We start from the raw sequence: 25,691 nt of genomic DNA, 5'->3' as shown, positions 1-25,691 counted from the left end.
TCAGTATGGGACTGGGCGGTAATTGGGGAAGCCTGCTCTATGGACCTGAAAGGGTTCACAGGACAAGCGGAGGAAAACGATTTCCACGCGTGGGCTCAGGCTCGAACAAAACCAGACCTTTTATTGGAGCCCGGCCGTATATAGGTGAAGTCAGTAAACGTCTTCACGTGAAGGGCAGTAGAAATCAGGACTTCGCCGAAACACTGAATATTTTCTACCCTGTGATGTATAATGTCCGGTCCTGTGCTTTCTCCTGCAGTCACATCTCGGTCATCGCCACCGGCACCTGTCTCCTCGCAACACAATATTCTGTCCCCATCTCCAGTTTCATGGTATTAACTTATTCAATAGTTACTGTAAGTTACAATTAACCACTGTTTTACATCCTAGTCTGACTCTCCTTGGTCCTTGAGCAAAAAAGTAACAGGAGGGAATCAGCGGGTCAGGCAGGATCTCCGGAGGGAAATCGACAGTCAACGTTTCTGGTCGAGATCCTTCATCTGAAACATTGACTGTCAGTCTCGCTTTTCAGGAATTGTCCCTTTCAATCCTGTCTTGCAATGAACCAGCCTCTTCTGTCTGTTTCTTTTATACTCCGACCTGTTTACCGTGTTTCTGATCCCACCCTGATGAAGAAATGGCTGCCATTCCTTCCCGTTGAACACTTGCAGCAATAGCATGTTCGTTCAACACACACAAAATGCTGGAGGAACTCAGCAGGCCAGGGAGCATCTGTAGAGACGAGTACAGTCGACATTTCGGGCCGAATCGCTACAGCAGGACCGTTCATCACTGAGAATGGCGCGTGTAGTGGACAGTCTCGGTACTGCAGGGGCTCAGCAGCTCCCCGAAAGCGACACCATTCGGAATCAGGAAGTACCGGGCGTTAACATGGCTTCGAAACGACAGGACGAGAGTTTAACCGAGGAGGCAATTTGTCCCATCTGCCTGGATTTCTTCACTGAACCTGTCACTCTGGATTGTGGACACAACTACTGTCGCTCCTGTATCACACAGTGTTGGGAAAGACAGAAGAGAAACTCCTGCCCGGAATGTAGGGAGGAGATTGCAGACCGCACCCTGAAGGTCAATCGGGCCTTGGCAAATCTGACTGAGAAAGCTCGAAAACTAAACCTGAATCCGAAAGAGAAGGAAAGTAAACTTTACTGCGAGGAACATGAGGAAGAGCTGAAGCTGTTTTGTGAGACGGACAAGACACTGATCTGCCTGATCTGTGCGACTGCGCGGGAACACAAGTCCCACAACTTCATGCCGGTTAAAGAAGCCGTTCAGGTCTACAAGGTAAAAACAAATCACTTTCGCTCGTCTGTTTCTGTTGTACCATGTATTGTGTCCAATCTATTCACTCTTTAATTCCCAGGATCGGGTTAGATCTTCCTTCGACTCTCACAAAAAACAAAGCAGACTTTGAGGAAATGGAGCAGCAACAAAAGGAGAAGATTTCCGGAGTTCGGGTGAGGCTTCTGAGTTGAATTTCTGATATTGTTGTGTAGATTTGTTCCCTTTAGTGTAGATTAGCTGAGTACTGCAGATGCGGTGACCTGGGCTCAATCTGACATCTCGTGCTGTCTGCGTGGAGTTTGCATGTTCTCTCTGTGATCACGACATTTTCACAAACATCTCAGAGATATGTTCTTTGAATGGTCAATTGGTACCAGTAATTAACTCTGTTAACCACTTCAAAGGTTGAACCTGTGATCCTCAGCAACATTCTGCGCGTTGCTGACAAAACTTATATATATATTACTTCTGAATTACTCTCACTGCAAACTGTAGTCTGAAATTTACTTTTAAGCACCGTACTTTCAAACATTTGAATTAATTTGCAATTTTTCTATCTTCTGAAGCACTCTGTGTCAAACATGCAGTTCTGGCATGTTTAAGTGGACAAAGGTTTATAGTCACGGCCAAAAGGGAGGGAGGAGGGGAGCATTCCAAGCCAGGCTGAAACACAGAGTCATAGAGGCTTAGAGACATTGAGAAGTACAATACAGGAACAGGCCATTTGGCCCATCTACTCCATAATGAGTCCATTTAAATTGTCTACTCCCATTGACCTGTACCTGGACCATAGCCCTACGTATCCCTACTATCTATCCAAACTCTCTTAAACATTGAGTCAAGCTCGCATGAAACACTTGTGCTGGCAGCTCATTCCACACTCTTGAGGAGAAGCCAAGGCTCAATTGCCTTTATTCAGGGGTCTGTGGGAGGAGCCACAGGGCCAATCAGCAGAGGAGTGTGTCCAGACAGGTAACCCAGTTACAACATAACTATATGGTTTACCACACCCAGTCAACATGTGGAAAGTTAAAATCACCTCCTACAACAGCCTTACATTCCTTGCAACAAATTTGTTCCTCTAAATCCCTCAAACTATTGGGTTGTTTTTAATATGTCCCCATTAGCATGGTCATATCTTTCTCATATCTCAGTTCCACCCATATCACCTCAATGGTCAAGTTCCCCAGTCTATCCTGATGGAGCACTGGTGTGATGTGTTCGCTGACTAGTAACACCACCCCTCCTTTAATCCCTCCCGCTCTGTCATGTCTAAAACAACGGAACTCGGGAATACCGAACTGCCAGTCCTGTCCCTCCTGCAACCGTCTCACAAAGTCATAATTCCTGGTGTTGATCTATGCCCTGAGCTCATCCACCTTTTCTACGATACTTCTTGCATCGAAATATACACAGCTCAAGACACTCATCACACAGTTCAATATTTTGATTTCTGACTTTGTCTGAGATCTTACCAGACATCTGCCTCCACAAACTTCCTACTAACTGTTCTGGCACTCTGGTTCCAATCTCCCTGCAACTTTAGTTTAAACCCCACCTTGCAGCATTAAAAGACCTTCCCGCTAGGATATTAGTCCCTCTCCAGTTCAAGTGCAAAGCACCCCTTCTGTACAGGTCTCACCTTCCCTGGAAGACAACCCATTGTCTAAAAATCTTATTCCCTCCCTCTTACACCAACACCTTAGCCATGTGTTAAACTGTATAATCTTATATTTCTGGCCTCACTAGCATGTGGCATGGGGTAGCAATCCTGAGATCACCACCCTGGAGGTCCTGCCTTTTAACTGAGTGCCTAACTCCCTGAACTCCCTTTGCAGAATCTTGACATTCAACCTACCCATGTCATTGGTACTGACATTAAAAACTTCTGGCTGTTCACCCTCTGACAAGAATGCTGGAGACTCCAGCTCAGATGTCCCAGGCCCTGGCACCCAGGTGGGAACTTACTATTTGGGAATCTCGTTCTCACCCACAGACCCTCCTGTTGGTTCCCCTAACTAACGAATCCCCTATCACCACAGTGTGCTTCTTGTCCTTGCTTCTCTCTGAGTCACAGAGCCGGACTCAGTCCGAGAGACCCAACTACTACTCTGCTAGGTCAACAGCCCCCCACTCCCGGCAGCATCCAAAGTGAAATACCTGTTGTTGATGGGGATGGCCACAGGGATACTCTGCACGGCTCCTTAAAACCTTTCCCCTTCCTGACTGTTAGCCATTTGCCTGTGTCCTGCACCTCGGGTGTAATTACCTCTCTATATGTCCTATCTATCACCTCTTCAGCCTCCCAAACGATCACAATTAGCAAACAGGCAACAGCCTATCCTGATACCTTTCAACTCATGTTGGGGACTTCAGTCAAGCTTGTTTGAAGAAGACTCTGCCTAATTATCATCAACATATCACTTACAGCCTCAGGGGTCTCAACACTCTTGCCCACTGTCACATTATGATTAGGAAAGCTTACCATTCCATGTCTAGACCGCATTTCGGGAAATCTGATCACTTGGCCATCCTCCTCCGACCTGCATCCAGGCAGAGGGTGAAGAGCAAGACTCCAGAGATGAGGACAACACTGAGGTAGTTGTGGGAGGCTGAGAAGCGGCTGCAGGTTTGCTAAAGTCGGTAGACTGGGCCGTGTTCAAAGAATCAACAGACAGTCTGAATGAATAAATCACGGCTATCACAGATTTTATAAAAACAGCTGTATATGAGTTGTCCCCACAAAGTAATTCAAAATTTTCCCTAACCAGAAACCTGGATGAACCGGATCAGTAACATTCTGGTCTGGTGAGTTACAAGCTTCAGTGGCTGAGATGGGAGAGACTGCACACACAACAACTGTTGCCCGGGTGCTTCACCAGTCGCAGCTTTATGGGAGAGTGGCAAAGTGAAAGCCACTGTGGGGGGAAAAACTCACATGAAATCTCCCCTTGAGTTTGCCAGAAGGCATGTGGGAGGCTCTGAAGTCAGCTGGAAGAAGGCTCTACGGTCAGATGAAATGAGAATTGAGCTCTTTGGCCATCAGACTGAGGTGTAAACCAAACACCGCCCATCATGAAAAACACACCATCACTACTGTGAAACATGGTGTTGGCTGCATCATGCTGTGGGGATGTTTCACTGCAGCAGGCCCTGGAAGGCTTGTGAAGGTAGAGGGTAAAATGAATGTAGCAAAATGCAAAGAAATCCAGGGGGAAATCCTGATGCAGTCTGCAAGAAAACTGCAACTTGGGAGAAGGTTTGTTTTCCAGTGAGAGAATGGCCAAAGCATAAGCCAATGCTACACAGGAATGGCTTAAAAACAACAAAGTTAATGTCCAGGATTGGCCAAGTCAGAGTCCAGACCTCAATCCAACTGAGAATTCACGGCTGGACTTGAAAAGGGCTGTTCATTCACGATCTTCATGCAATCTGACAGAGCTTGAGTAGTTTTGTAAAGAAGAATGGGGAAAAATTGCAGTGTCCAGATGTGCAAGGCTGATAGAGACCTATCCACACAGACTCGAGGCTGTAATTGCTGCCAAAGGTACATCTACTAAATACTAACTTGAAGGGGGTGAATACTTAGGGAATCAATGATTTTGTGTTCTATATTTATAATTAATTTAGATCACTTTGTACAGATCTGTTTTCACTTTGACACAAACTATTCCCACTGAACTGGACTTATGATCTAAGACTCTTCTTCTCATGTGTTCTGTATTTATTGTTTGTTTGTTTATTTATTATTATGGATTTTTTTCTTACTTCTTGTAATTTAGATCACTTTGTACAGATCTGTTTTCACATTGACACAAAAGAGTCTTTTTTCTGTTGCATAGTGTCAAAAACGCCCAGTTAAATCCACTGTGATTTAATGTTGAAAAACAATAAAACATGAAAACTTCCAAGGGGGATGAATACCTTTTATCGACACTGTACATCAGGAAGCTCTTCACAGCCTCCAGCTTGGACCCTCAAAACTAATCAATAAAATTCATGTCCTAGGTCTCAATGCCTCCTTGTGCAACTGGATCCTAAATTTTCAGACCCCAGATTGGTAAAAAACATCTCCACCATTTCCCTCAGCGCAGAAACACCAGAACGTTATGTGTCAGCCCCCTGCTCTACTCACATTATGAATGGGAGATGAAGTGCAACTCCAATGCCATAGTTAAGTTTGCTGATAACATCACAGTCATTGGCCAAATGAAGGGTGCTGACAAATCAGGATATTGCAGGGACATAGAAAGTATGGCTGAGTGGTGTCATAACAACAACCTCTCACTCAATGTCAGCAAGACCAAGGAGAAGATTATTGATTTCAGCAGGAAGAAACCAGAAGTACATAAGCCAGTCCTCATTGGCATATCAGAGGAGGAGAGGGTCAGCAACATTAAATTCCTTGGTGTTATAATTTTTCAGAGGATCTGTTCTGGGTCCAGCACATAAGTGTCATTACAAAGAAAGCACAGCAGCACCCCTACTTTCTTAGAAGTTTGTGACATCTAGAATTCTGACAAATTTCTATAGATGTGTAGTAGAGACTATATTGACAGGTTGCATCGTGGCCTGGATTGTAAATACCAATGTTCTTGTGCAGTAAAACCTGCCGGAAAAGTAGTGAATATGACTCAGTCTATCACGGGTAAATTCCCCCCCACCATTGAGCACATCAACTTGAAGCTTCGTTCCTTCATCATGGACCCAACCCATCCAGGCCATGCTCTCTTCTCACAGCTGCCATCAGGAACGAGGTACAGGAATTTCGGAACCAGCACCACCAGGTTCAGGAACAATTACGACTGAACTATCTGGCTCCTGAACTAGTGGGGATAACTTCACCCCATCACTGAACTGTTCCCACTGAACTGGACTTATGATCAAAGACTCTTCATCTCATGTTCTCTGTATTTATTGTTTGTTTGTTTGTCTATTTATTTATTATTATGGATTTTTTCTCTTACTTCTTGTACTTGGACATTTGTTGCTTTTTCTTTGCACATTGATATTTTCCGCCCCATTCGATACAGACCTTCATTGATTCAATTGTGTTTCTTGTATTTAGTGTGACTACCTGCAAGAATAGGAATCTCAGGGTTGCACATGGTGACACATCTGTACTTTGATAATAATTTTGCATTGAACTTTGAGCTTAAGATGGGGTATGTGACTCAGGTCGGAGTTAATGGGCATGTGAGGGAGAAATGGGTTTAGGACAACATTAGGAAATAAGATTAATGGGATTGTTCTGAGAACCAATATAAATTTGATGATTTGAATGCACACCTTCCATGTCAGAAGAAAATATATCAAATGAATATAGTAAATTAATCTTCACTTTTCACTTGACAGAAACAGTCACATGTCCTTCAGTCCCACGTCACATCACAGTTTGCTGAACTGCACCAGATTCTCACCGAGAAAGAGCAGCGCATACTCAGAGATCTCAGGGAAGAAGAGGAGAGGATTCTAAATCTAATGGAGAAAAATCTTCGAGAGATTCAAAAGAATTTAAATTCTGTTCAGGAGGAGATCTCAATGTTACAGGAACAGATGGATCAAAAAGAGAATATGATAGTTCTCAGGGTGAGAGATTATATTTCTTTTTGCTTTTGTAAAAGTAGACAAAATTGGGATCAGTATATTTGAAGTAACTGTGACACTTACAGTTGGTTGTAAACTGATTTAAGACAGATGGATGTTTCGGAAGTTCAGGACTGTCGTCCCAAAACTGGACTTCCGGAATATCAGTACAGGTACATCACAGGACAGTCTGCAATCTTCTTGTGAATAAGTTACTCTGAACATAACACTGAACTGGTGCTTGGTTCCTCAATTCCCATATCAAACATCCCTGAAACTCACATTAACATCCAGTTCTAGTCACGTGTTGTGAGTGTGTCTGGTGCCGTGGGTGTGAGGGTCTCTCTGTCAATCAGTGACAGTAAAGGATCAATTCCAGAATGTGACCCACACATCAGATTTATCATCAATAGGTAAATGCACTTTCCATTAGATTAGAGAATTAAGGGAATCCGACACTGTTTCTTTACATTTTCAGAAATACTCCTGGTCATTTACCAGGTGGTTCTGTGTTGTTCATACATGCGTGTGATTGTAGGAATGTGAATTTTCAACATCTTGTAATGATTTGGATGAAATTCAGGATGAGGACTGTAAGTCTTAGTCTGTTCAGATTTGTGCTTTATTTATTTCAGGAGGAAACTCGTCGGAAGAGGAGGTAGGATCTGCTCTTTGCTGAATCTCTGTATGGATTTGTAAACTAGTTCACCATTGCAGTTTATAACCGACAATTTTATATTTGCAGAATTAGTGACAACATCGAGCAATTATCAGTGACAGACGGTGTCATTCTGGTTGAAAGATTTGATCACCTCTCTTTATTGAACTCAGCGTTGAGAGAAACACTTGATGACATTAATCGAGGTAAAACTTACACTGATTCATTTGTCTTTGTTTATGAGACACAATTCATTATGATTGGAAGCAAAGATTGTCTATAACAATGGGCTGAAGGGGAACTGTAGTTTTATTCCAGCTTCAATCCTACCTGCTGGGAAACATCAGTGTCACAGGGTCAGCTGGAGATGTCTGACCCTTGAACACACCGACACAGGGGCACAATACAACCAATACATGGGACTGTTCAATGTCCTACGGTTTCAGGGTCCCATTCAGACTATACAGGACACGAGTGTGAATCCTGCCACATAATCTGGGGAATTAATATTCATTTAATGATATTACAGGGAATAAAGGGCAGGCACTGTAGTGTAGTGGTTAGTGCAAAGTTATTCCAGCTCTGGGTGTCAGATTTCAAGTTCAATTCCAGCGCCGTATGTAAGGATTTGTATGTTCTCCCCTTGACCGCATGGGTTTCCTCCAGGTGCTACAGTTTCCTTCCACAGTCCAAAGATGTAGCAGTTGGTAAGTTAGTTGGGCGTTGAAAATTGCCCTGTGATTAGACTAGTGTCAAATAGGTGGGTTGCTGGTCAGTGTGGCTCGCTGGGCTGGAAGGGCCTGTTCTGTACTGTATCTCTAAATAAGATAAAATAAAGCTTGTATCAGTGTGGTGTCCAGTATTGTCAGAAAGATACACACGAGACCCTCGTGAGCCGCTGACCCTGTCTGACCTGTCTGTGACTGCAGACTCAGGTCTGCCCCCTGCTAGACTCACGAGTCTCACTGTTGTTATCAAACCACCACATTGAATCATTATCAGTCTGAGCCCCGACACACCAACCAGTATTGACCACGGTCAAGATTTCACCAGCACCTCCTCTTTTGTAATGTGATACGTTCCAAAATGTAATTTCCTGAACTTATTATCCTGAATTCCTTGGATTTTGTGACCTTCTCCCTGGGAAATACAGATGAGAAATATTCATTTAAAACCACTTCCCTCCACAGTGGCTCCAAATTGTTCCTGAAGGAAACTGATTCTTTCCTGAGTTACTCTTACATTTAATATACATGTAGAACCCCTTAAAATTGTCCTTTACCTCAATGCCAGGGTGATCACGTGTTCACTTTCTGCCCTTAAATTTCCCTCGTCCGTACACTCCTCTGTCTCTGAAAATCCTCAGGTCAGAGAGCTGTGACCAGGCATTTCTCAGAGTTCAATCCTCCCTTGTTCAGTCTTTGTGACTGGAGCCTCCACCATGTATTTTCTCAGTTCCCTCAGTAACCTAGTCACACTGTGTCTGTACTGACCACAAGACCAAAATTAAACTAATTCCACCTGCCTGCCCACATTCCACATCCCTCCATTCCCTGCCTGTTCATCTGTCTGTTGAATCACCTCTTAAACATTGCTGTTGTATCCATTTCCTCAATACTCCTATTTATTTAACCTGGTGTTCAACAGACATGTTTCATGTCTCCAAATATCCCATTGTGAAGCACTTTGAGTTACATCGTTTGTACGAAAAGTGCTCTGTAAATTAATTCTTCTTATTATCATTGTACTTCTATTTTTCTCTCAGCTCAAGCTGGTAAAGCCTGAGGAATGGGCACAGCCAAGCACACTAATTTCTCACTTGCTAGGAACTTTCAGACTATTCTAGTGGTGTTTAGTATTGTGGTCTTCCTAAGATTTACAGAAATATTGCTGTGTAGGCCTAATTTTTTAGTGCTATGATGTGGTGACTTTGAGATGATACCAGTGGTAGACATTACTATTGGGACAATGTATTTATTATTATTATTATCATTAGTAATACTCCAAACCAAAAACAAGCAGTTGGAGGAGCTCAGCAGGTCAAGAAGAATCTGCAGAGACAAAGAGATGGTCAAAGTTTCAGGTGGAGACCCTGCATCAGAGCCCTGCCTCTCTGGTCTCTTGTGAGACCAAGTGAGACCTCACCAAGGTTTCAATAGCTGCAACAGGACTTGCCAACTTCCACGTTCAATGCCCTGACTGGTGAAGACAAGCTTGTCCTATACCTTCCTGACCACACTCTGCACTTGTGTTGCCACTTGAGAGAACTGTGCTCTTGGACCTTGATATCCCTCTGTCATCAACGTTCCTAGGGTCCTCCATCTGCTCTATAATTTTCCCTCTCATTTACCCTTCCAAAAGGCATCATCGCTCAGTGCTCCAGGTTAAACTCCATCAGCCATTTCTCCATCCAGATCTCCAACTGATCCTTGTATCCTTCAACAACCATCTTCACCATCCACAACTCCACCAAATTTGTGCCAATTCAAGTGTACAGGCCACATATATCATTCAGCAACAGAGTTACCAGCACTGAACTCTGTGAAATATCGCTGGTCAGACCTCCAGACAGAATAACAGTCCTCCACCATAGCCCTCTGTCTTCTGTGGCCAAGCCAATTATGAATCCAATCCACATTCCTCTTTTGTAATGTGAATACGTTCCAGGACATATCAACTCATTTGCCTTAATTCCCCATCTCCCATCCCCATCCCCATGTAAAATACATAAACAGACTCTCCCATCTCCTGTGACTCCAGATATCAACGACCACATTGATCCTGAATGGACTGAAACTCTGGATCAGGACTGAGAGTGGAATGTGGGTGATGGGGTGGTGGAGGTGGGTTTGTGGCAAAGGGGACAAAGATCTTCTGTTTCCATCTGCATTAACAGTTCATCCACACGCTTCTCACCACTGGCCCATCTGGTTCTGGTTCATTCTGCCATTCTTCTCTTTCCTAATGGTTCCCATTATCACCTCCTTCACTGATAAGATTCCTTCACACTCTCTCCTTGCTCCTTCTCCCTCTCATTTTAACCTCTGTATCTATCTCCACCACTGTCTCCCAACTCCGGCCGACACCCCATCCCTCCCCTACCTGGACAACCTGCCTGTCATCCCTCCTCAGTCCATAGTCACCTCAGACTCCTGTCTCATCACTCCCCTTCTCCTCTGTCGACCAGCCATCTCCCCTCTCCACTCTCAGTCCTGATGTAGGGGTTTGACCCGAAATGTCGACAGTCCCTTTTCTCCCACAGATGCTGCTCGACCCACTGAGTTCCTCCAGCAGATACTGTGAGGCCTGATAATTCAATATATTTAAGGTGGAGTTAGAGAAACTTTTGAAAGATTGAGAGATTGAGGTTTTGGAGATCCGGTACAGAAGATGAATTGATGCTGGTATCGATCTGTCACTGTCGCATTGACTGAATGGCCTGTTCCTGCGCTGTACTGTTCTATGTTCTCTGTTCAGAAGAATGAGAGGAGATTTCAGGGAAACACAAAATTCTTCCTGGGCTCAACTGTCAGGTGCAGGGAGGATGTGTCCCCTGTCTGAGGGGTCGAGGGTCAGGGGTCACTGTTTCAGAGGATGGTGTACCTTGGGAATTCTCTGCATCACAGGGCTGTAGGGTCTCAATCATTCATTTCATTTAAAGTCACGGAGTCATCGTCTTACAGCATAGAAACAGGACCTTCGGCTCATCATCTCAGTGTCGACCTACTTACACATCTATACGCATCCCATTAGTCGATATTAGGTCAGTCTCCTTCTGTGCCTTGTCTATTGAAGTGTCTGTCTTAGTGTCTATGAAACACAGTGATTGTATCTGATTCCAACACCTCCTCTGGCAGCAAGTTCCAACATCAACCACTCACTGTTCAAATAAACTCACCTTTAAACTCCTTCCTCCCACCTCAGACATGTGATCTCTTGTATTTGATCCCCCTCCTGTGGGAAGGAGATTTCAACCATCTGCTCGATCTATGCCCCTCACAGCCTCATATATTTCTGACAGATCACCCCTCAGCACATTAACCAGCATTTGGCCCATATCTTTTGAAACCTTCCCTGTCATCATTTCCCTGTCCCAGACCTCAGCTCCTCTGCTGTGCCAGTTCCACAGGGCCCTCAATTCCCCCGTGTTACAGAAGATGATCGACCTCATTCTCTACCACATTACAGAAGCAAATGTGCTGCAGGTCCAAAAATGCATAAAGGTAGATAAATCCCCATGTCCTGATCAAGGGTATCCCAGGACATTGTGGGGAGCTCAGGAAGAAATTGTTGGCCCCCACTTGGAGGTGTGTGTTCTGATCCGCATCTGACCGTGTAAGCTTCCATGGTTTAGACATTCCGACTCTCCGGAATATGGAGAGCTGGTGCAGCCCCTTTAAAAATTCAGACCCACTCTGCTAATTGGCACCAGGATTTTAATATTTAATGAGCACCTGAACTGAGGTTCTGTGCTCAGTCTGTGCAAACAGCATTATCAGTAATGGTCTTTGAACTGGGGTTTTAAATTTTCAGTTTCTAAGTCAAAATATATGGTTTTTATTTGGAAACATGGGTTGGAGAATATTCTCCTGGCTCTGTATGGATGTACGCTGTCTAGGGTTCCCGTGTTTTAATACTTGGGGTTATTGTTGGATGTGACCCTGACTTGGAGAACACATATAAAGTTTTCGAAGGATAAATGTAAGCAGATCATGAACCTTTTGCAATGTATGGCTGGGTATGACTGGGGAGCCTCTAGGGGTGTGCTTTTGACAATTTATCATGCTTTAATACCCTGTAGTGTCTGGGCAATAGTTATAGAAACATAGAAAACCTACAGCACAATACAGGCCCTTTGGCCACAATGCCGTGCCGAACATGTACTTACATTAGAAATCACCTGGGGTTACCCACAGCCCTCTATTTTTCTAAGCTCCATGTACCTATCCAGGAGTCTCTTAAAAGATCCTATCGTATCGCCCTCAACCACCGTCACCAACAGCCCATTCCGCGCACTCACCACTCTCTGCTTAAAAAAACTTACTCCTGATACCTCCTCTGTAACTGCTTCTAAGCATCTTAAAACTGTGCCCTCTAATGTTACTCATTTCAGCCCTGGGAAAAAGCCTCTGACTATCCACATTATCAATGCCTCTCATCATCTTATACACCTCTGTCAGGTCACCTCTCATCCTCTGTCACTCCAAGGAGAAAAAGTTGAGTTCACTCAACCTATTTTCATAAGCCATGCTCCCCAATCCAGGCAACATCCTTGTAAACCTGCCCTGCACCCTTTCTATCGTTTTCACATCCTTCCTGTAGTGAGGCGACCAGAACTGAGCACAGTACTCCAAGTGGGGTCTGACCAGGGTCCTATAAACTTTATACTTTACTTTATACTTTATTGTTGCCAAACAATTGATACTAGAACATACAATCATCACAGCAATATTTGATTCTGCGCTTCCCACTCCCTGGATTACAAATCGATAGTAAATATTAAAAACTTAAATTATAAATCAGAAATAGAAAATATAAAAATGGAAAGTAAGGTAGTGCAAAAAAACTGAGATGCAGGTCCGGGTATTTGGAGGGTACGGCCCAGATCCGGGTCAGGATCTGTTCAGCAGTCTTATCACAGTTGGAAAGAAATTGTTCCCAAATCTGGCTGTACGAGTCTTCAAGCTCCTGAGCCTTCTCCTGGAGGGAAGAGGAACGAAAAGTGTGTTAGCTGGGTAGGTCGTGTCTTTGATTATCCTGGCAGCACTGCTCCGACAGCGTGTGGTGTAAAGTGAGTCCAGGGACGGAAGATTGGTTTCTGTGATGTGCTGCGCCGTGTTCATGATCTTCTGCAGCTTCTTCCGGTCTTGGACAGGACAACTTCCATACCAGGTTGTGATGCACCCTAGAAGAATACTTTCTACAGTGCATGTATAAAAATTAGTGAGGGTTTTAGGGGACAGGCCAAATTTCTTTAGTTTTCTCAGGAAATAAAGACGTTGGTCGGCCTTCTTGGCAGTGGACTCTGATTGGTTGGACCAAGTCAGGTCATTTCTGATATTGACCCCGAGGAACTTAAAGCTTTTGACCTGTTCCACTTGCACACCACCGATGTAAATTGGGTTGTGCTTTCCACTACTCTTTCTGAAGTCAACAACCAATTCCTTCGTCTTGCCGATGTTGAGGGATAGGTTATTGTCTTCACACCATGCCACCTGGTTCTTAATTTCCTCTCTGTAGCTGCAACATTAACTCTCGGCTCCTAAACTAAATCCCACGAATGATGAAGGCCAATGCACCATATGCCTCCTTGACCACAGAGTCAACCTGCGTAGCAGCTTTGAATATCATATGGACTTGGACCCCAAGATCCCGCTGATCCTCCACACTGCCACGAGTCTTACCATTAATAATATATTCTGCCATCATATTTCACCTACCAAAATGAACCACCTCACACTTATCTGGGTTGAACTCTTATCTGCCATTCTCAGCTCTGTTTTGCATCCTATCGATGTCCCACTGTAACCTCTGACAGCCCTCCACACTATCCATAACACCCCAACCTTTGTGTCATCAACAAATTTACTAACCCATCCCTCCAATACCTCATCCAGGTCATTTATAAAAATCATGAAGAGTAAGGGTCCCAGAACAGATCCCTGAGGCACACCACTGGTCACCGAACTCCATGCAGAATTTGACTCATCTACAACCACTCTTTGCCTTCTGTGGGCAAGCCAGTTCTGGATCCACAAAGCAATGTCCCCTTGGATCCCATGCCTCCTTACTTTCTCAATAAGCCTTGCAGGGGGTACCTTATCAAATGCCTCGCTGAAATCCATATACACTACATCTACTGCTCTACCTTCATCAATGGGTTCAGTCACATTCTCAAAAATAATCAGTCAGGCTCACAAAGCACGACCTGCCTTTGACAAAGCCATGCTGACTATTCCTAAGCATATTATGCCTCTCCAATGTTCTTAAATCCTGCCTCTCAGGATCCTTTCCATCAACTTAACAAGCACTGAAGTAAGACTTACTGGTCTATAATTTCTTGGGCTATCTCTACTCCCTTTCTTGAATAAGGGAACAACATTTCCAACCCTCCAATCCTTCGGAACCTCTCCCATCCCCACTGATGATGCAAAAATCATCACCAGAGGCTCAGTAATCTCCTCCCTTGCCTCCCACCATAGCCTGGGGTACATCTCATCTGGACCCGGTGACTTATCCAACTTGATGCTTTCCAAAAGCTCCAGTACATCCTCTTTCTCAATATCTATATGCTCAAGGTCTTCAGTCTGCTGTAGGTCATCCCTACAATCACCAGGATTCTTTTCTGTAGTGAATACTGAAGCAATGCATTCATTAAGTGCCTCTGCTATCTCCTCCGGTTCCATACATTCCTTTCCACAGTCACACTTGATTGGTCCTATTCTCTCATGTCTTATCCTCTTGCTCTTCACATACTGGTAGAAGGCCTTGGAGTTTTCCTTAATCCTGTCCGCCAAGGCCTTCTCATGGCCACTTCTGACTCTCCTAATTTCATCCTTAAGCTCCTTCCTGCTAGATTTATAATCTTCTAGATCTCTATCATTACCTTGTTTTTTGAAACTTTCATAACCTCTTCTTTTCTTCTTGACTAGATTTACAACAGCCTTTGTACACCCAGGTTCTGTATCCTACCATCCTTTCCCTGTCTCATTGGAACATACCTACTCAGAACCCCACACAAATATCCCCTGAACATTTGCCACATTTCTGCCATACATTTCCCTGAGAACATCTGTTCCCAATTTATGCTTCCACTTTCCTGCCTGCTGGTCTCATATTTCCCCTTACTCCAATTAAACACTTTCCTAACTTGTCTGTTCCTATCCTATCCCTCTCCAATGCCATGGTAAAGGAGATAGAATTGAGTTCACTATTTCCAAAATGCTCTCCCACTGAGAGATCTGACACCTGACCAGGTTAATTTCCCAATACCAGATCAAGTACGGCCTCTCCTCTTGTAGGCTTATCTACATATTGTATCAAGAAACCTTCCTGAACACACCCCACAAACTCCACCCCATTTTAACCCCTTGCTCTAAGGAGATGCCAATCAATATTTGGGAAATTAAAATCTCCCACCATGACAACCCTGTTGATTCCCTTTACGATTTATATAATTTATATAAATTTACAACCCTATGTGATTTATAGGGAGGCAGCTCGTGCAGTTTTATGTTGGTGGGATGTCCTACAGGTCAAGGCACTTAGAATCTGTAGTGGAGCATTCCAGACCACACCAATAGATGCACTTGGGGTTGAACTAGGAGAGATGCCTCTTGACCAGCAGAGCAAAAATTTCAGCCTTGCCTAGTGGATTTTCGTAGTGAGGTGTGGGACGTCCCATTTGATGAATTTGGTTTTAATGGATTGCTGGGAATATACTAAGAGAGATGGTAAATGTTTTCGGTGGACAATTAGGGAATATGTTCGGGAGTATGGTCTTGTCTATTTGTGGATTAGCCCAACAGTGGCCTGGCCAGGAGTACAAATTTGGAAACTTCCAGACGTGGAAACAGATTTGTCATTACTGGGGGATGGACAGGGTCTTGTGGGTGGTGAAAGGGTACCTGGTCATTTACGGCAGCAGTATTTTTCCCTTTTGCCTATTTTCACAGATGGTTCTAAAGACCCAGTTAGTAATGGGTGGGCTCTGGAATAAATATACCCTGGTTTAATGTTGAGACAGGGAAAAGTCTGACAGGTGGATTACCTGTCAATACAGCAAAAGGTATGGCCATTATCATTAGTTTGCAATGGGTAGAACAAGTTAAACCAAAAAGAGTTGTGATCTGCTCAGATGCTGCCCCGGAAATGCAGAGTTTGGAAAGGAAGTGTTCAAGGAGACCTGATCTGTTGATGGTGTTTACAACTTCACTCTGGCAGCCTCTGCGACGACACTAGTGCCAAGCTGTATCATCGCTTGCCCTTCCTTTGGACTACATCAGTGACGTGGAGAGGGGGAACCCGCTGCATGGGCAACAGACAGTTCTTCAGATCTTCCCACCCAGGCTTGCACCCTGGAGAGCACACGGTCCACCAGAGACGCAAACCCATAATCCCCTAGGATTTAAAAATGCAAACAACAGGAATCCCCTAGGATTGACGTGCCCCAGCCACTGCAGCTAACACTGGGTGATCATGGCTCCAATACTCCTGCAGTTGGTCTTTACAAGTATTTCAGTGTGAGGCACCCGCTCACGCCAGGTAATTCCCAGGATGCGCTGGAGGCAGCTTATGTGGAAGCGCTCCAAGGACTTGATGTGACGGCTGTAGGTTACCCAGGCTTCACAGCTATAAAGCAGGGTGGTGACACAGACCGCTTGGTATACGGCAACCTTTGTGGAGGGACGAAGGCTCCTGTTCTGAAAGACTCTCTGCTGAAGTCTCCCAAAGGCAGCTGATGCCTGTTTAATGCGGCTCTGGATGTCATTGTCAATGCCACTATCCTCAGAGAGAATGCTCCCCAGATATTTGAAAGATGGCACTGCTGACAGCTTTTCATCACCAACAGTGAAGACAGGTCGAGTGGGTGGGACACTGGTACTCCATTGCCAAACCACTTCTGTCTTGGTGGCATTGACAGTCAGTCCCATCCTGCTGTACGCTCTCACCGCCACAGCAAGGACAGTCTGAAGATCCTCCGGAGTATGGGCCACAAGAGCACAGTCGTCTGCATACTGCAGCTCCAGGACTCACTCTCTACGGAGTTTGGTGGTTGCGTGGAGCCTCCTGATGTCAAAGAGGTTGCTATCTAATCTACTGACAGGGTGTGTGTGAAGCGTCTAGTGCAGTATTGCAGTAGTGCTTGTAGTTAGTGCATGCTGCATGCTGTAGGTCGCATAGTGCGATAGGATCTACATTCATTTGGAAAGGCAAGGACTAAACAGGGTCAGCCAGCCTGGCTTTCTGAATGGATGAAGAAAATAGATGATGGAAATGCAGTAGACACTGTCTACGTGGACTTTAGCGAGATATTTGACAAGGTACTTCATGGGAGAATATTCCAGAGAGTTGGATGACATGGGATACAGTACGATCTGGCCAATTGGATATAGAATTGCCTGGGATGTGGCCTGTGCCCAGTGGTGTTCTGCAGGGATGGGTGCTGGGTCCACTGTTTTTCATAATTCATACAAATGATTTGGAAGTGGGAGTAGGTGACTTCTTTCATAGATTTGCGGAGGACTCTAAAATTGTTGGACGTTGAGGACTGGAGGGCTTGGGTTATAAGGAGAGGCTGGATAGGCTGGGAATTTTACCTGGAGTTTCGGAGGCTGCTAGAGGAAGTGTAGAGGTGGGTGCTGTTAAATACTTTGAAAGACATTTGAACTGGTCTGTGGGTAGGAAAGTGTTAAAGGAATAATGAGCAAATGGGACTAGCTCACTGAAACAAGTTGGTCAGCACGAGTGAATTCGGCCGAAAAGCCTGCCTTACCTCCTCTTTAAATGCCTCCAGTATTCACTCACCCCATCCTCATCTGACTCCAGTGTTGCTCCACCCCTTCCTCACACCAGTTTCCACTGGCTGTCTCCCGTCTTTCTTTCCCTTCTTGTGTATAGAAGAGCAGATTATTATTTAAATGGTGAAAGATTGCAGCATGCTGTTGTGCAGAGGGACTTGGGAGTGCTTGTTCATGAATCACAAAAAGTTGGCTTGCAGATATAACAGGTTATTAAGAAGGGAAACAGAATGTTGGCCTTCATTGCTAGAGGGATTGAATTCAAGAGCAGGGAGGTCATGCTGCAACTATACAGGGTATTGGTGAGGCTGCACCTGGAGTACTGTGTGCAGCTCTGGTCTCCATACTTGAGGAAGGATATACTGGCTTTGGAGGCAGTGCAGAGGAGGTTCACCAGGTTGATTCCAGAGATGAAGGGGTTAACCTATGAGGAGAGATTGGGTCGCCTGGGACTGTACTCTCTGGAATTCAGAAGAATGAGAGGGGATCTAATAGAAACATACAAAATTTTGAAAGGGATAGATACGATAGAAGTAGGAAAGTTGTTTCCATTGGTAGGTGAGACTAGAACTAGGGGACATTGCCTCAAGATTCAGGGGAGAAGATTTAGGACGGAGATGAGGAAAACTGTTTTTCCCAGAGAGTGGTAAATCTGTGGAATTCTCTACCCAGGGAAGCAGTTGAGGCTTCTCCACTAAATATATTTAAGATACATTTAGATAGATTTTTACATAGTAGGGGAATTGAAGGTTATGGGGAAAAGGCAGGTAGTTTATGGACATATCAGCCATGATCTTATTGAATGGCGGGACAGGCTCGATGGGCCGAATGTTTCTTGCTTCCATTACTTATGTGAAACATGCACAGTCCATCTCCCTTCACACCTGCTGCTTAAACCACTGAGTTTCTTCAGATTTTGTGTGTTTTGAGCGAGAAAACTCCGCTCTCCATCCCAGCGTAAAAAACTCGGGAACGTTTTAGTTGTCCATCCGCTGTAAACCCATGGGAAAGGTTCCTGTCGGCCACTGGACTGCGCCTGAGGCCCAGCGGCCTCTCCCCCGGTCTCGGGGCCGCGCTGCCCGAGACTCCCCCCGATCCCCGGAGACTCTCTAATTCTCTGCTTCTCCCCCCAGTCTCTGTCACCCTGGATGTGGAAACGGCGCATCCGCTGCTCGAGGTGTCTGAGGATCGGAAGAGTGTGAGACGGACCGGGACCCGGAGGAATCTCCCTGACACCGGGAAGAGGTTCACAGACCGGGCTTGTGTGCTGGGATCGGAGGGATTCACATCGGGGAGACATTACTGGGAGGTGGAGGTGACGGGGAGTCGGCGTTGGGGTCTGGGAGTCACCGCAGAGTCTGTGGAGAGGAAGAGATGGGTCACACGGAGTCCGGAGACCGGATTCTGGATCATCGGGCGGAATGGTGACGAGATGAAGGTTTACACCTCCCCTGTGTCCCGTCTCCCTGCCGGTCCCATCCCCGGGAGGGTGGGAGTTTATCTCAGTTACGAGTCCGGGACAGTTTCATTTTACAACGCGGAGACAAAGTCCCATCTCCACACCTTCACTGGGAATAAATTCACGGAGAAACTTTATCCTTTATTCGCGACTGGGAATGAAAACGAGTGGCTGAGAATCTGCTCCGGTTCCGCTCCGGATCTGTAAACGGATCGGGTCCGGGACCGGCATCAGGAGTAAGTCAGTGTAAATATAAATGTGCGGAGAGTGAAATAAACACGATGTGAGAATTATCGATCCATTAATTTTAACTCGTTCACCGCAACCGTCAACGGAAGAGAAACACTGCGGATTCAGCAGCAGCCGCGGGCGGCGGGTCCTGAGCTCCCCGGCTCCCCGGCTCCCCCGGGTGCTAAAGTCCACCGGGACTGACAGGGTAACTGGGACAAGTGGTGGTGGTACTGACTGGAAGAGGGAGGTCAGCATGAATCTTGGAAAGACGGGACATGTAGCGGTGGTACAAAACGCCGGACTGTCAGGGTCCAGGACATCTCGAATCGAGTCGTCAGCATTCTCAAGTGAGAGGGTGAGCAGCCAGAAGCCGTGGTCCATGTCGGTACCAATGACATGGGTCGGGCGAGAGACAGCTTCTGCTCAGGGAGTTCTGTACTGAGTTAAAGGGCTGGACCTTCAGGGTTGTAATCTCAGAATTGCTCCCTGTGCCATGTGCTAGTGAGAACTGGGAAGATTATACAGTTTAACACGTCGCTGAGGATTTGGTGTAGGGAGGAGGGTATAAATTTTTGGATCATTGGTCTCTCTTCCAGGGGAGGTGGGACCTGTACCACAGAGACTGTCTGCACCTGAACTGGAAGGGGATTCATATGCTTGTGGGAAAGTTTGTTAATGCTGCATGGTGAGGTTTAAACTGGAGTTTCAGGGGGATGGGAACCAGAGTGCCAGAACAGTTAGTGGAGAAGTTGGTGAGACAGAGGTTAGTAAGACCTCAGAGCAAGTCAGGAATCAAAATGTTGAGCATGGTGTAACTAGTATCTGAGCTGTGTAAATATCAATAAAAGAAGTACCGTAGGAAAGGGGGATGAGCTCAGGACATGGATGAACACCTGGAATGATGATATTGTGGTGCTCTGGGAGGGGTGTGGTCGACTGCTGCTGTGAAATAAGAAAGGTCTGACCACATTAATGGGATTATATTACAGACCAGTCAATCATCCTGGGGATTTAGAGGAACAAATTTGTAAAGAGATCACAGACCGTAGCAACAAACATAAGATTGTTAAAGCAAATGATTTTAACTTTCTACATATTGACTGGGAATCCCACATATTGACTGGGTACCAGAGGATTGGAGGATAGCCAATGTTGTTCCACTCTTTAAAAAAGGCTCTAAACAGAAACCTGGAAATTATTGACGTCAGTTGTGGGAAAATTATTGGAAGGTATTCTAAGGGACCGGATATATAAATGTGGACAGACATGGACTGATTAAGGATGGTCAGCATAACTTTGTACATGGTTGATCATGTCTAACCAATCTTGTAGAGTTTTTCAATGAAGTTACCAGGAAAGGGGATGAAGGCAAGGCAGTGGATGTTGGCGACATGGACTTTAGCAAGGCATCTGACAAGGTCCTGCATGAGAAGTTCAGTTGCTTGGCATTAGACACTGGCTTTGTGGAAGAAGCCAGAGAGTGGTAGTAGTGGTGGCCTCTCTGACCTGTGGTGTGCTGCAGTGACTGGTGCTGGGTCCCTTGATGTTCATCGTCTATATCACTGATCTGGATGGTAATATAGTCACTGGGTCAAGAAATTTGTAGATGTTGCCAGGTCTGCCGGCATGTGGTCCATGCGAGCCTGATTTGAGCATTTGAGAGAAATTTGGATTGGTACATGGACGGTAGGTGTATGGTGGGCTCTGGTCCTTCTGCAGCTTGATTGGAGTTGGCAGTTTAAATGCATTTTTGCATGGGCTAGGTGGGCTGAAGGGCCTGTTTCTGTGCTGTACTTCTCTGTGACTCTGTCTATGGAGGAAGTAGATAGTTGACGTTTTGTCTCCAAGCCCTTCATCCGGACTGAAAGGAAGAGCGGAGACAGTCAGCAGAGAAAGGTGGGAGGAAGGGTGGAGTGAGAGCTGGCAGCTGATCCAGAGAGGGAGGGTTGGAGTGTGGAAATGTGTCAGAAATTGGGAGGTCAGAGGTGGGAGAGACAAAGATGATGAATTCTGGTAGGAGAGGGAAGTGGAGCCTGGAATAAAGGGAGGGAGGTGATCAGGATTGTGTGATTGATGGGCAAATGGAGAGGGTGGGGGAGGAGGGTAAAGATATAGGGTGATGGGGACAGGTGGATCAGGAGGAGAGAGAAAACTAAAAAAGAAAAGGGACAGAGGTGAAGCAACTACTGGAAGTCTGAGAATTCCATGTTCATGTCACTGGGGGTCCATGAGCCAGTACTCATCAGAGGATCCGATGTGGAGAGGGTCAGTAACTTTAAATTCTGGGCTGTCACTATCTCAGAGGACCTGTTCTGGACCCATCATATAAATATTATTACAAAGACTGCACGATAGCACCTTTACTTCTTCAGGAATCTGCGGAGGTTTGGCATCTCATTGAAAATCTTGGCAAACTTCTACAGATGTGAGGTTTGATGTGTGCTGACTGGCTGCATTATGGCCTGCTATGAGAACACCAAGTCTGCGAGAGGAAAGTCCTACAAAAGGTAGTGGATTTGGCCCAGAACATCACGAGTAAAACCCTCCCAACCATTGAGCACATCTACATGAAACGTTGCCGTAGAAAAGCAGCATCCACCATCAAAGCTCCTCACCACCCAGGCAATGCTCTTTTCTTGCTGCTGCCATCTGGTAGAAGGTACACATGCCTCAGGATTCACACCACCAGGTTCAAGAACAGTTACTACCCCTCAACTATCAGGCTCTTGAACAAAAGGGGATAACTACACTCATTTAAGGACTCTGTTATATTGTTATTTCATGCTCGTTATTTATTGCTATTTATTTATATTTGCACAGTTTGTTTACTGTTTATAGTTCCGGATGTTTACAGTTACTGTTCTATATGTTTGCTAAGAATACCCACAGAAAAGGAATCGCAGGGTGTATGTGGTGACATGTACGTACTCTGATAATAAATTTTAATTTGAATTTTGAACATTGAACCAGTTTGCAGGCTGCCCTGGTGGAGCATGAGGAGCTGTTCCTCTAATTTACAAGACAAATCGAGCCGGGATCCCAATCGGTTTCCACACGGAATCAGTTATTCTATCTGGAATCATTTTATCCCCAGGAAATGCAGGGAAAATAACAACTGGTCAGTCAGGATCCACAGAGAGAGAAATGGAGTTTCTATTCCATGTCGATGACATCTTCTGGAATTCATTCAAACGCTGCCTGACCCTCTGTGGCTTTCATGTATTTCCTGTTTATTTTTAGTTTATTGACCCTCTGATTGAAACAAACAAACAAGTAAAAAATGATCTTTCGTTACAGGAGAGGTACTGGCATTCATAGAGGAATGGGAGTCAGGGGGCAGTAAGTGGGAATGAAGGCGGCTTTTTCTGTTTGGTTGCCAGTGACTAGCGGCATTCCCCAGGGACCGCTACTTTTCACATTGTTTGTCAATGATTTACATAAAAACACATATAAACATAGAAAACCTACAGCACAACATAGGCCCTTCGGTCCACAAAGTTGTGCGGAATATGTCCTTACCTTAGAAATTACTAGGGTTACCTATAGTCCTCTATTTTTCTAAGCTCCATGTACCTATCCAAAAGTCTCTTAAAAGACCCTATCATATCCGCCTCCACCACTGTTGCTGGCAGCCCATTCCATGCACTCACCACTCTCTGAGTAAAAAGCTTACCCCTGACGTCTCCTCTGCACCTACTCCCCAGCACCTTAAACCTGTGTCCTCTTGTGGCAGCCATTTCAGCCCTGGGAAAAAGCCTCTGACTATCCACATGATCAATACCTCTCATCATCTTGTACACCTCTGTCAGGTCACCTCTCATCCTCCGTCGCCCCAAGGAGAAAAGGCTGAGTTCACTCAACCTGTTTTCATAAGGCATGTTCCGCAATCCAGGCAGCATCCTTGTAAATCGCCTCTGCACCCTTTCTATGGCTTCCACGTCCTTCCTGTAGTGAGGCGACCAGAACTGAGCACAGTACTCCAAGTGGGGTCTGACCAGGTTCCTGTGTAGCTGCAACATTACCTCTCGGCTCCTAAATTCAATTGCATGATTGATGAAGGCCAATACACCATATGCTTTCTTAACCACAGAGACAATCTGCGCCGCTGCTTTGAGCGTCCTCTGGACTCAGACCCCAAGATCCCTGTGATCCCCACACTGCCAAGAGTCTTACCATTAATACTATATTTAGATAATAGAGTTGATGACTTTTTGGCAAAATTTGCAGATGACACAAAGATACGTGGAGCAGTAGTGCTGAGGAAGCAATGCAATTGCAGCAGGACTTAGACAAATTGGAAGAATGGGCAAAAATGTGGCAGATGGAATACAGTGTTGAGAAATGCACGATAATGCATTTCGTAAAAGGAAAACTAGTGTGGACTACAATCTAAGTGAAGAGATGGTTCAAATATCAGATGTGCAGAGAGTTAAGAGTCACGTGCAACACTCCCAGAAGGTTAGTTCTGTGGCTGAGTATATGGTAAAGAAGGCAAATGCAATATTGGCATTTATTTCTAAGAAAATAGAATATAAAAGTAAAGAAGTAATGCTGAGCCTTTAAAAGACACTAATCAAGCCACACTTAGAGTATTGTCAACAATTTTGGGCCCCATAACTCAGAAAGGACGGGTTGTCATTGGAGAGAGTCCAGAGGAGGTTCACAAGGATGATTCTGGGAATGAAGGGGTTAACATATGAGGAGCGTTTAGCAGCTTTGGGTCTGTTCTCATTGGAATTTAGAAAAGTGCAGGAGGATCTCATTGAAACCTACCGAATATTGAAAGGTCTAGATAGGGTGAATGTAGAGAGGATGTTTCCTCTGGTGGGGGTATCCAGAACTAGAGGGACAAGCTTTGAGAACAAAGATGAGGAGGATTTCTTTTTTAGCCAGAGAGCGGTGAATCTAGAATCTTCTGCCGCAGGTGACGTGGAGGCCAAATCTGTGGGTAAATTTAAGGTGGAGGTTGATAGTTTCCTGATCTGTCAAGGTATCAAAGGATATGGCAAGAAGGCAGGTGTATGGGGTTGAGTGGGGTCCAGAATCAGCCATGACAGAATGGCAGAGCAGTCTCGATGGGCTGAGTGGCCTATTTCTACTCCTCTGTCTTATGGTCTATCTGACACAAGAGGTTCTGCGGATGCTGAAAATCCCGACTAACACAAGCAAAGTGCCGAAGGAACTCAGCGGGTCAGGCAGCATTAAAGGAGGGGAACAAACAGTTGATGTTTCGCGCCGAGAACCTCTATCGGGACAAGAAAGAAAGTAGCAGAAGTCAGAATTAGATGAGGGAGGGTAAGGAGCACAAAAGGCTTGTGATCTGTTAGGGCAAATGAGTGGGTGGGGAAGGGAGCATTAAGGAAGAAGCTGGGAGGTGATTGGTGGCAAAGGTAAAGAGGGGAAGAGAATCTGATGTTGAGGAGATGGACACCAGAATAAAGGGAAGGATGGGGGAAGAATGGATTTTCATTTGGTCAGGTTGTAACTACCCAGAGGGCGTGTTACGTATTTCTCCTCCGACCTGAGTGTGTCCTCGTCGTAGCAGTAGAGGAAGCCATGGACTGACATATCGGAATGGGAATGGGAAGTGGATATTAAATGGATGGCCACTGGAATCCCAGCTTTTGTGGCGGATGGAGAAAAGGTGCCCGATGATATGGTCTCCCATTCTATGCCGGATCTTACCGATGGATAAGGGAGTCGCAAAGAGAGCGATCCCAGTGGAAAGCTCAGGGAAAGATTCCTACAGAAAGTTGGAAAATTAGTCAGCTCCATCATGAGTACTAGCCTCCGTAGTATCCAAGACATCTTCAAGCAGCGGTGCCTCAGAAATGTGGCATCCATTATTAAAAATAACCATCAGCCAGGACACACCCTCTTCTCAGTTTTACAAGCCTGAATACCCACACTCAGCGATTCACGAACAGCTTCTTCC

General features: G+C 45.3%; 1 pseudogene; it reads left to right on the top strand.

Moving 5' to 3' along the window:
• Positions 1 to 891: 891 nt before the first annotated feature.
• Positions 892 to 21,799, top strand: LOC140198217 (E3 ubiquitin-protein ligase TRIM39-like; annotated as a pseudogene).
• Positions 21,800 to 25,691: the final 3,892 nt, after the last annotated feature.

The sequence above is a fragment of the Mobula birostris genome, chromosome 5, assembly GCF_030028105.1.
Source record: "Mobula birostris isolate sMobBir1 chromosome 5, sMobBir1.hap1, whole genome shotgun sequence".
NCBI classification, from domain to species: Eukaryota; Metazoa; Chordata; class Chondrichthyes; order Myliobatiformes; family Myliobatidae; genus Mobula; species Mobula birostris.
This window is presented reverse-complemented; position numbering and strand designations above follow the sequence as displayed.